The 13,079-nt window shown below is 41.0% G+C and overlaps 1 protein-coding gene across 1 annotated transcript in view; it reads right to left on the bottom strand.

Moving 5' to 3' along the window:
- LOC140702916 (uncharacterized) overlaps window positions 1–11,342 on the bottom strand; it is a 93,376-nt gene extending 82,034 nt beyond the window's left edge. The window contains exon 1 of the mRNA XM_078378906.1: window positions 8,791–11,342. The gene's annotated coding sequence lies outside the window, so the exon portion shown is untranslated. The remainder of the gene's footprint in view (window positions 1–8,790) is intronic.
- Between the last annotated feature and the right edge of the window lie 1,737 nt (window positions 11,343–13,079).

The raw sequence follows: 13,079 nt of genomic DNA, 5'->3' as shown, positions 1-13,079 counted from the left end.
ACAGTGGTGCCTCGCATAACGACGATAATGCGTTCCAAAAAAATCGTCGCTATCAGGATTTGTCGCTATGCGGGACCAAAAACCCCCATAGGAACACATTAAAACACGTTTAATGCGTTCCTATGGGGAAAAAACTCACCGCTATGCGGAAATCCTCCATCGGGCCGCCATTTTCGCTGCCCAGTACGTGAGGAAAGCACGCAAAAATGCTGCGGGTGGCCATTTTTTCCCCACGGTGGCCATTTTGGAACTGCCAATCAGCTGTTTTTTAAACATCACAATGCGATTTTTAGCCATTAAAAACATTGCAATGCAATCGCTTTTGCGATCGCAAAATCCTCGTCGCTATGCGGATTCGTCGTTAAACGGGGCGCTCGCTATGTGGGGCACCACTATACTCTCCATACCAACGCCTGCAACATAAGGGCCACCTTTTGCACAGACTGTCCATATGAACTCCAGCATTTTAAGGGCCACATTTTGCACAAACAATTCATATCAACTCCTGCATCATAAGAGCCACGTTTCGGACAGACTGTCCATATCAATTAATGTATCATAAGGGCTACCTTTAGGACAGACTGTACATGTTAGCTCCTGGGTCATAAGGGCCAACTTTTCAGCAAACTGCCCATGTCAGCTCCTCTATCATGATGGCCACATTTTGCATAGATTCCCCATGTCAGCTTCTACATCATAAGTGCCACCTTTTCCACAGACTGTCCAAATTTATTTATTTATTTATTTATTTATTTATTTATTTATTTATTTATTTATTTATTTATTTATTTATTTAATACCCCGCCTATCTGGTCAGTTAAGACCACTCTAGGTGGCTGACAGCATATAAATAGACAATGAATATATATAAAACAATTTTATGTAAAAATAGACATAATAGATAGACGAATAGAAGGGAGAAAGAGGGCATCAGGGATTGACTGGAGGGAAGGCCTGCCGAAACATCCATGTTTTAAGTTGATGTTTAAAGATACCCAGCGAGGGAGCCACACGAATCTCAGGAGGGAGATTGTTCCAGAGGCGAGGAGCCACCGCCGAGAAGGCCCAATTTCTTGTCTTCTCCTTCCGGGCCTCCTTCGGCGTCAGGCGATTTCTTGTCTTCTCCTTCCGGGCCTCCCTCGGCGTCAGGCTCCTCAGCCTCACCTCCTGGCTTGCACGAGTGACACGGGTAGATCTTGGTGGGAGTAGGCATTCTGCCAAGTATCGAGGCCCTAAACCGTTTAGGGCTTTATATGTAAGCATCAGCACTTTGAAGTTGATGCGGAATCGGATGGGCAGCCAATGCAATGCGGCCAGAGTGGGAGAAATATGCTGGTATTTTTTCACTCCACTAAGTAGTCTGGCAGTCGCATTCTGCACCACCTGAAGTTTCCGCAGCAGCCTCAAAGGCAGCCCCACGTAGAGCACATTACAGTGGTGTAATCTTGAGATTACGAGCGCATGCACCAGGGTAGTGAGCACCCCAACATCGAGATAGGACCGCAGCTGGGCTATCCGCCTAAGATGAAAAAAGGCAGTGCGGACCACCGATGCCACTTGAGTTTCCATAGTGAGCACCGGGTCCAGATGGATCCCCAAACTGTGGACCCCATCCTTGGCGGGAAGAGTCACCCCCCCAAAAGAGAGGGAGTTCCTGTATCATTAGGGCCACTTTTTCCACAGACTGTCCATATCCTACATCATAAGAACCACCTTTAGTACAATCTGCCTATGTCATCTCCGTTATCATCAGTGCCACATTTAGGACTGCCCGTGTCAGCTCCAGCATCATAATGGCCACCTCTAGGACAGACTGCCCATGTCAAATCCTGCAATATAAAGGCCACCTTTAGGACTGACTGTCCAGAGAGACCGGCTTGACGCCATGATGAGACAGCAGCAGGAGGACAGAGCTCTGTCCCCTGGGCTGAATTCTGACCTGTTTGTGACACTCCAGGATTTCAAAACCACCCCAAAGAGGTGGTGAACTGGGGGGGGACCTTTTTTATCATGGGGGGATGGCGATCATCCCTGTTTGATCCAGGAAACTCCCTAATCAGCCAATGGGCAGAAACAAGCAGTTTCGTCGGCAGCCGGCAATAAGAGAAGCAACAATCAGCTATTCAACATCAGTGTTACTATCGGGTGAGATATATTTTTACAACTAATTGCTTATGATTACCCCTGGAGAAGAAAATTCCTATGTACAGAAACACGAACCTTCTATCAATCTCATCAATCATAGAGCAGCAGAAAATCTGGAGAGAGGAATAGTTGATGCAAAGAAAATAATTTACAGATTTATGGACATTAACTACTCATTTAAATACATTTAAAATATACTTTAAAAATATTATAATTTGGTGTTGTAAATCTTAAGAAATTTTCTCTTAAGTTATTACTAGTTAAGTCTGGACTTATGTGATGAGATGGGATATGTGATTAAAAACTTGTATTGAACATGGGTTTTGTAATTAAGAAATGTGCAAGAGAGGTTCCATCTTGTTTCTCTGTATAAAGGATCCTTGCAATGCTAACAGGTTGTTTGCTAGTGAGAGCTGGGAGAATGCTTTTCTGAGAGCATGAGAAGGAACTTTGTAATAAGATAGATGGGTATTGTTGTGACTCTTCGCAAAACCACAGAAACCCAAATAACATCTGTTACCCATGAGAGAGAAGGTCAGGTGGTACAACAGGACTGTTTGCCTAACGACGAATTGTGATTGGATGACATCGTGGGAAGGAGCAGATAAGGACTTACCAGTTACTCTTGAAAAAGGAACTTTTACCTATGGACATTGTCATTCGTGACTCACTCTAATGTCTTTCGTGACCCACCCTTAAGTCTTTCATGACCTACTCCTAGGTCACCCATGGCCTACACACATGGATTACTCATACACGCACTCAGGGAATACTCTTGACTCTTCTCATGGACTATTCCTATGGACTACTCCTATGGACTATTCTTGTGGATTATTCTCAGGACAATGGGATATTTTCTTTTACAGGATTTTCCCTTTTGTACAGTATTTTTCATTCACAGGATTATTAAGGACTATGGACTTTTTCTTACATAATTGGACTATTTTGTTTTCCTGATGAATTTCCTTATTGGAACTGTTTTTATTCATTTTCTTGACTTTTTGAATTATTTTAATGTTTTTGGACACTTAGATATTTTTCATGTTTTCTTTGCCTCACTACAAGTTTCTAATTAACCAGCATAATGCTTCTTTGCTTGCTTTTGCATAATTTGATTTTTTCTTTAAGGAACTTACTTTTTCTTTAATAAAATAATGATTATAAAAATCAATTGGTTTCCTGAACAGTAAACTTGTCTTAGGTCATCTGATGGTGCTTGCCTCAGCCTTGCATACTTAAGGAGTCCTGCCTGTGGTGCATAAGAAGTCTAAGGACTACAAAGCCCACATGGTTTTCTATCAGTAATATTCAAAGGTACAAGGGTGTTCTTATTAGGGCAGACTTGTAAGAGGGAGCTTTGACACGCCTAGCTGAGCTCTGTGACTCTCTCAGCACATTTTAGGGTGTACAATCTCCTAATTACTCTCTGTCCGAGCATTCACGTGTTCTCTAGGGAACCGTGTTTTGTCACATGGTGGCAGCTGCGCGATGAACCGCATGCTGGATTTTGTAGTACCTCAGGATGACCAATTTTTGTTCCATCTTACAGCTTGCGTGGTTCTGATCCACAAGCTAAGTTTTGATTGCAGAGGGACACAGATGCTTTAAGGAGCGATGTGCATCCCTGAGTGTGAACAGCAGCTTTCCAGGAATCACTGTTAACCAGCAATTAGATCTTATGGCTGTGGCTTTGTGTGTTAGAATCTGGGGTGCTCTTTCAAGAAAGAGATCCCCAGGGGACAAGCAAACTGTTAGGAAACAATTGGATATAATCAGTAATCATTTGCAGGTTTTTACAAAATTGTAGTGAAGTAATTCTAAGTTGCAGTTCTTTTGTTTTGGGTGCTTGCATTTAGCTTTGGCTCAGGTCATGCCTATGATCTCAGGATCTCTAGGATGACTCTGCCTAGTTTGTTTTTATTTGCACCCAAGTTGGCTCAGTGTCATGTCTATGATCTTAGGATCCCTAGAATGACTATGCCTAAGTTGTTTCTGGTTACCTGCATGCAGCTTGGCTTAGTGTCACTCCTATGATTTCAGGATCTGTCGGATGACCTAGCCCTGGTTGTGTCTATCTGCACCCAGCTTAGTTATTGATCATTTCTGTAACCTTAGGGTTCACAGAGTGATTGCAATTTTTTTCTTTTTCCTCTTTTTGGATTTTTCAGAATTCTGGTTTTTCATCCAGCTGTGTCATCTCACTGATTTCAGGATCACAGAGTGACAGCAGTTTGTCAGAGGTGCAGAGGAGATTTTGTTTCATTTTGGGTTTTTTGGAGTTTTGTCTTTCTGTTGCCGAACTAGCCTAGGCTAGATAGCAAACAGAAGATGGAGGGAGAACGATTGGCAACCTTTCTGGAAGTTATGCAATTTACTTGTCAGTTTATGCGTCAAGCCACGGAAATCGTGAAACAGAGAGATGAGGTGATAGACCAACTGCGGCAGGAAAATTTAATGCTGATAAGAATATTGGGCACCAGATCTTCACCCAGTACCTGTGGAACGGACTTAGGTCCGGAAATTGGCACGGTGCAAGAGCAGGATGACCCTTTTGAGGATTATGGTAATGGCACACTCCACACACTTGGATACTACCCTGGAATTACAACTACTTGCAATGAAAGCTACGATGACTCGCAGTGGATTTTTAATGAGCATACCGAAGCAGACAACAGCTTAACAGCCGTCTCAGCAGAGGATTTATGGGCGTCTGGACAGCTTGCAGCCGCGGAAGTGGAGGAGAGACTTTGCTTCACCGAGCTGTCTCCATTGATGAATTGGCTTCGGACAGAACATCGGAGCATGTCAGCGTACTCTACGGAGAACAAGCACAACCCCCATGTGTTCGTCAAAGTCCAGGACAGGTGAGAGACCCTGAACTTGATTGTGGGACTATGGGTTTGACAGCTAATAGGGAGGAAGAGCTTTTCCAAGGCCTTAAGGACTTTGCTAAGCCTGGGAAGCTGGAGGATGTTTGCTTAGAGGCAATAGCAGAATCCCAGTCGCCCCAGGGCCTGGGAGACTACTCAGCAGTGGAGTCTATTTCAGTTCAGAATGGACAGCTTACAATTCCCCAGTTGGCTGAGCAACCGGAACCAGGGGAGTCAGAAATAATTCATGAGGGGGAGGAATACCTTAATGGTGGAACAGAGACTCAGCCTGAACTTTCGCAAGGAGATCTTGATACATGTCAGATCTCAGTTGAAACAAGTAACCCACCCCCCCATGCTTAGCTCGGAAGAGCTTTGCAGTGATTCAGCTCTTTGTGTTGAGGCACTAATTAGAACAGAGGAGAAAACTTCAAAGCAAACTGGAGGAGATAAGGTTTCCTTATCAGAGAAGCTGCCTGCTAATAAAAAAGTTAATTGTCAAGAGGTCTTGCAGCACGGACCTTCACAAAGTTTTAATGGTACAGGAGAATTCGATGCTAGATCGGTGGATTTGGTGCGCGATAAGAGACTGCAGTTGGACTTGTGTGACAGAGAATTTGTTCATAATGCATTCCCTGATAATTTTAACGGCTTGGAATTACAAAATGCAGATTTTTTTTCCAGAGACAGAGACTTATGAGTTGGAAAGTGATAGCTACCCCGGGACTGAGATCATATCTGGGAAATTTGGCCCGGTTCCACGGTTAATACTCCCAGCGATGCCTTTGGAAAGAGAAGCGGAGGTTTGGAACCATATAGATCTTAACCAGCCTAATTTCCAAGATAGGATTATTAATGTATGTAGTGCTTCAGATGTTTTTAAAATTTGCTTGAACAATGATGTGTCTTTGAAAATGATTAGGGAATTGGCTAACCAGACTGGGACTAATATTCCGCCTGATGGTTTTTACTGGACTGCTCAAGGGTTAATTATGCATGCTAAAAGCATCGGTCCATCTGGAATTTCCAAAGACCCCGTGGTTATTCCTCTATTTTTCAGAAATCATGTTTTAAAAATTGTACATTAATTTGAGGAGCATAATCAGAACTTTTCAGCCACCTTGCGCTTTGCCTGTGAAAATTTTTTCTGGCCTGGTATAGAAAATGAGGTTAGATCTTACATAGAGGCCTGTTCAGTGTGTAAAATTAACATGAATTGTAACTCAGCGCTACCGGAATTCCCCAACATTCCAGAGACTTTACAGAGTACTCCCGAGAGAAATCTAATGCAACAGTGGCCTCTTGTGACCAAACCTGATAGCGCAGCAAATTCAGGGGAAATTACCCCAGTACAGATTTTTAGATGTGTAGCTTTCCTAGATCAAGATATTTCTAACATTATACCTGAGTATCTTAGAGTGAAAGCCACTAAAGATTGGCCCATCCCCACTGAAAGAGAACAGATCCTGGCATTTTTAAGATTGGTTGACCCTTTTAAAGAATACATTGCTGACTACAGTAATTTGGTATCCCCACTGAAAAGATTAGTAAGGAGATCGAGATCTGTTGAGATTGAGTGGGCACAAGATTGTAACAATTCCTTTGAGACTTTAAAACAGTTACTCATGGCAGAACCAATACTGCAACCCACTAATTTTGCTAAACCCTTGGTGATTCAGACTGCATTTTCAGAAAGAGGCCTAAGTTCTATTTTATTACAAACAGATGATGCTAATTTTTTACACCCAATGGCCTATGTTGCCAGAGCTCTGAAGAGTGAAGAGAAAGAGTATAGTTATCAGAAGAGAGATGTTTATTCGATTATGTGGTCTGTTCGTGTCTTTAAATCTTATGTATGTACACAGAAGGTGGTTATTCAAACAAACAAAAATGCTATGACATTCTTGGATAGACAGAAACATCGATGCCCAAGATTAAGGCAGTGGTATTTTAAATTGCAAGAATATGATTTTGACATTGAACATCTACCTGGAAGGAAGGCCTTAATCGCTCACAGTTTATCAAGAATGTTCTGTGCAGATGCAAGGAGGGAAAATGGCTAGAGTGGTAAAAATCTGATGTTTTAAATTTTCTGAAATTCTGTATTACAATGTTCATGAGCATACATAAAGAGTTTTTTTCATTTGTTACTTCATATTAGTGTATTAGCTTATCAAGTTATTATTATGTTAACCATTGTTTCATTATTTCACTGTTTTTCACTGTTTTGCTACTGAATTATTATCTGAGCATATACAGAGTGATGTATTTTGGATAGTTCGTGCTAACATGTTTATTTTTCTGTTTTTCATACTAGTAGAAGTGTCTGACACAATTTTATGTATTTTAAATACTGCTATTATAATGTTTCTCTTGAATCAATTGCTTTGGTAGGTCAGAAGCACATTTGAAATGTATTACTTTGGATACAAGTTAATTTTTCTCTATTCTGTTCCTTTCAAAATTGTATCTTGCATATCTTCATGTGATGACAGAAATTGTTCGTACTTAGTAAGTTCTCTACATTTACCATTAGTTTTCAACCAATCCTTTGCCCAGGTATCTAACTGAATAAGATTATACCATGATAGTTTATTAGATTGCAGTTTAGATATAATCAACTCCTTCAATCTCATGTTACCCATCCAGTCCTTCAATCTTGCAATCCTTTTATTCTTAAATAGTTCTACTAAATCCTTTAAATTTGTAGGAATGTTTTCTGTCTCAGTCACTAATTTTAATGGTGAAGTTAAGGGACAAAACTTCTCTTTATATTTATTCCAAATATTTAACAGGTTTCTTAAAAAGGGGTTTTTTATCTGATTTATTGAACTTTAGTATATTAAACAAGTATCCTTCAGCATTTCCATTTATTTCTGAAGATTCCATCTCCCACCAAATTAATTTTTCTTTATTGAATATAATATCTCCAATAACTCTTTATTGATTTGCTATATAATAATTTTTAACATTGGGCATACCTAAACCTCCTTTTTTTTGAGCCTTATACCAATATCTTTTATTTATTCTAGATTTTTTGCCTTGATTACAAAATCCATTAATTAATCCCTGCCAATATTTAAAATCCTCTTCTTCTAATCGTATTGGGAGCATCCTAAATAAAAAAAGTGATCTTCGGTAATATTTTCATCTTAATTAAAGCGATTCTCCCAAGCCATGATAGTTTCAATTTGGCATACTCTTGCAATTTATCTTTAATTTCATTTTTTAATTTATTAAAATTTTTCTCTTTTAATTTTTGAGTTGTTCTAATTATGTTTATACCTAAATATTTGATAAGATTACACATTTTAATGCTATATTTATTCACAAACATTTCTTGTTCCTGTATATTATAGTTAAACATCATCATTTGTGATTTTTGCCAATTAATCCTTAAACCTGTTATTTCCCCAAATTTTTCTAAATGGTTTTTAATGTTTTCCATACTCTCTAATGGATTTTTAATAGTCAGTAAGGAATCATCACCCACTGGTTGTGTCGTCAATCTTTCCAAACTGCGATCTGAGGGGGTTTTGGCAGTTTTATCCCTCCTCCTTGACAGAGAGAGTTCTAATTAAAAATAATTATTGTTGTTTCAGGCTTTTTGTTAGGAGCAGGGCAGCTGGAAAACGCCAGTAGCTAATCGGCCATGAAAGTGAAAGTAGTTTGTAACTTTAAAAAAACATACGCCTTCCTTATCCTTCTCTCCAAGGATTTATGATAAAAAAACCCATTCTTCTAAAGAAAGAAATGCATCTTAATAGCTTTTTACCTTGCTTGGCGATACGAAGGGTTCGCTCCTAGCTGGTCATCCCCCCGAGCGGAAGTGACATCTCATGTCAGTTCCTGCATCATAAGAGCCATCTTTTGTACCAACTGTCCATATCAATTCCAGCATCATAATGCCCACCTCTAGGACAGTCTGCCCATGTCAGCCCTTGCATCATAAGGGCCATCTTTTGGACTGACTGCCCATGTCTGCTCCTGTATCATAACACCCACCTTTAGGACAGACTGTCCATATCAGCTCCTGTATCATAAGGGCTACCTTTTCCACAGACTGTCCATATCAATTCCTGGATCATAATGGCAACCTCTAGGAGAGACTGTGCATGTCAACTCCTGCATCATAAGGGCCTCCTTTAGGACACACTGCCCATATCAATTTCTGTATCATAAGGGCCTCCTTTAAGACAGACTGCCCATATTAACTCCTGTATCATAAGGACCCACCTTTAGGGCAGACTGTCCATATCAGCTCCTGCATCAGAATGGCCAACTTTTGCACCCACTGTTCATATCAATTACTGGATAATAAGGAAGACCTTTTGCACAGACTGCCCATCTCAGTTCCTGCATCAGAAGGGCCACCTTTAGGACAGACTGCCCATGTTAGCTCCTGAATTATAAGGTCCACCAGGGACTCAACTGTTTCTTCCTCTCAGGGGCATATCCTTTCTCCATAAGGAATGTTATTAAAGCGCCCTGTTAACAAGGCTGAGGGAAAGCAATTAAACCTAGCCTTTGAAAAGACAAAATGATACCGTGGTACATTGATTTGATATAGATAATTTGCTAACTTAGGAAAGTTAAAATGTATACCAATGTACGTTGGTTTGCAGATCCTGTCTGCACCTGATAGTGAGTACTGGAGACCTATGTCTTTAATGCGTTGCACATGCATTGTCTTAATATTGTCATAAGGCTGATTTAGAAAGAAGTCCATAGAGAATCCTAAGAGAGGTAATTTGTCAGTAAATCCCTTGTGCCATGAGCTGGTAGAGACATCTTTTTGTAAATAGTGTAAATACCCACTGGTTGTGGGAGCATATTCCACTTTCAACCAGAATCGGAATACATCCAACCAGGCTTGACATTCCACAGATCGAAGCCCACCCTCCAAACGCAAGCCAGCTGAAGAGACGCATCTTGGCATAGCAAATAGGATTCGCAGTGATTTTGACAGAACATTTTCAACGGAGGAGTTGAAACTGTTTATCCAAATCGCAATGCCATACAGGAACTGTACAAGAATTTGTACTTGACTATCTGTAGAGCAGCAGGGATTAACTGCCCACCTTGGACATAGTGGTATTGTCTAAGAACTTTGGTTGTATTATTAGCTACCTGCACTGCTGATTGTCTATGATGAGACCAGAAGACGGTAAGTGAGAAGACAATTCCCAAGTATTTAAATGTTTTAACTTGTTCTGTATGCTGGCCCTCAATAACTCAATCTTTAACTTTACTATGCATAAAGAAAACCATTATTTTGGTTTTCTTGAAATTAATTCTAAATAGGTTGTTTCTGCAGTAACTCATAAATGCACGTAGAATTCGTTTAAGACCAACTTCTGATAGTGACATGAGAACTGCGTCATCTGTGTATAGTAGAAGAGGCACGCTGAATTTAGCCAATTTCCGGGAGTGAAATTCAGGAGCTGTGCAGCTTTTAGGAAGGTCATTTAGATACAGATTAAATAATGTAGGCGCCAGAATACAATCTTGGTGAACCCCTCTCTCTGCCTGAATTGGGTTTGATAGATTCCCATCGACTTCACATCGTACCCTGATTGTGGTCTGTTGGTAGAGGCTTCTGATAAGATATAATATCTACTGCATCATAAGGGCCACCTTTTGGACAGACTCTCCCTATCAAATCCTGTTTCATAAGGACCACCTTTATGACAGACTGCCCATATCAGCTCCTGTACCATAAGGGCCACCTTTTGCACAGACTGCCCACGTCAGCCTCTACATTATATGGTCCACCTCAGGGACAGTCTGCCTATGTCAGCTGCTGTATCATCAGGGCCATATTTAGAACAGACTCCTCATGTCAGCTCCTTAATCATATTGGCCACCTTTAGGACAGACTTCCCATGTCAGCTCTTGCATCATAAGGGACACCTTTTGCACAGACTGCCCATATCAACTCCTGGATCATAACAGCCACATTTAGGACATACTGCCCATGTCATCTCATTTATCATTTATCAAAAGCGAGCTTCTTAAGAATCTGCTTTTACACAGACCAGAGAGGGTCCAGAAATGATCAGCTCCTTATCAGGCAAAATTGGGTCCTTTAATTTTACCCTAGGGCAGCTGAATCATTCTTTCTCCCAAGTCTGATCCGATTTAACAAAGAACAAAACACTTACATGAGTTCTAGGAGCTCTAATCATCCTAGTACTCTTTAATATATAGGACCTTAAATTGGTAACATGAACATGGCCTGATTAAACACATCAATTTAAAGTAGCCAATTAACTGGTGTAGCTTAGGGTCTATCCAAGAAGCCAATTTTCAGACAGTTAGACTTTTTATATTAGGGCCTCCTTTAGGATAGACTGTCCTTGTCAGCTCCTGCATCATAAGGGCTACCTTTAGGACAGACTGTCATTATCACCTCCTACATCATAAGTGTTACCTTTTGCACAGACTGCCCGTGTCAGCTCCTACATCATAAGGGCCACTTTTTGGACAGACTGTCTATGTTAGCTCCTGCATCATAAGGGCCACTTTATGCACAGGCTGCCCATGTCAGCTCCTACATCATAAGGGCCACCTTTGACACAAACTGTCCATATCAACTCCTGGATCATAATGGCCAACTCTAGGAATAACTATCCATGTCAACTCCTGCATCATAAGGGCCACTTTTTGGACAGACTGCCTATGTCAGCTCCTGCATCATAAGGGCCACTTTATGCACAGGCTGCCCGTGTCAGCTCCTACATCATAAGGGCCACCTTTGACACAAACTGTCCATATCAATTCCTGGATCATAATGGCCACCTCTAGGAATAACTATCCATGTCAACTCCTGCATGAGATCTCCTGCATTATAAGTGCCACCTTTTGGAAAGCCTGCCCATGTCAGCTCCCGAAACATAAGGGTCACCTTTTGCACAGACTGTCCAAATCAACTCTTGCATCATAAAGGCCACTTTTTGGACAGACTGCCCATGTCAGCTCCTGCATCATAAGGGCCAGATTTAGGACAGACTGTCCATGTCAGCATCTGTATCATAAGGACCACATTACCACAGTCTGCCCATTTTAAGTAAGGCTACAGGGGTGGCAATAGTCTTTATGAAGAATTCAAAATTTGAAGTGATTGATTGTGGGAAAATAGCCAGGGAACTGTTACTGGGATTGCCCAGCAGCAATATGGGAGACCCCAAAGGGAGATATGTTATAGTAAAAGGAAAATTGGAAGACAAATTATTAACTGCTGGTTCTTATTACACCACCAACACAGGTCAAAAAAAATTTATGCAGACCTTTTTAAGAAAGGTAAAAGAATTTGCCTGTGGAAAAATTATCCTAGGTGGAGACACAAATTGTATTTTAAACAAAATCGATACATCATCAAAAAATAGAGAGGTATCAAATGATGATAATAAAATTAGGAAGCTAATAGAGAGATCAGGTTTAATAGATGGGTGGAGATATTTAGATCCTAAAGTGAGAAAATATACATATTTTTCTAAAAGATATTGTAGAGTAGGCATCCTTCAGTCTCGAGAGACTATGGTAATGTGCTCTGTATGGAGGTCTTGAAACAGCGTTTAGTGTGGCTGAGAGGGCCAATTCAAGAGTGACAATCTCTTCCACACTGAAGACAAATACAATCTGTCCCCTGTCCAGCTTCCTGGTTTTGCTCGTTTCAGGACTGCCTCTTTGCCTCAGCCTGCTGGACAAGTGTCTCTTCAAATTGGGAGAGGCCATGATGCACCACCTGCCTCCAGGCTCAACGCTCAGATATCAAGGTTTCCCATCTGTTGAGGTCCATTCCTAAGGCCTTCAGATCCCACGTGCAGATATCCTTGTTTTGCAGCTGTGGTCTCCCTCTGCGGCAATTTCCTGCACTAATTCTCCATACAGAGATGTTTTGGAATCCGACCATCAGCCATTCTCACAACATGCCCAAGCCAATGTAGATGGCGCTGTTTCAATAATGTGTACATGCTAATAATTCCAGCTCATTCTAGGACTACTATATTTGGAACTTTGTCCTGCCAGGTGATACCAAAAATGTGTCGGAGACAACACATA

This window comes from Pogona vitticeps, chromosome 7, assembly GCF_051106095.1.
Source record: "Pogona vitticeps strain Pit_001003342236 chromosome 7, PviZW2.1, whole genome shotgun sequence".
NCBI lineage: Eukaryota > Metazoa > Chordata > Lepidosauria > Squamata > Agamidae > Pogona > Pogona vitticeps.
This window is presented reverse-complemented; position numbering and strand designations above follow the sequence as displayed.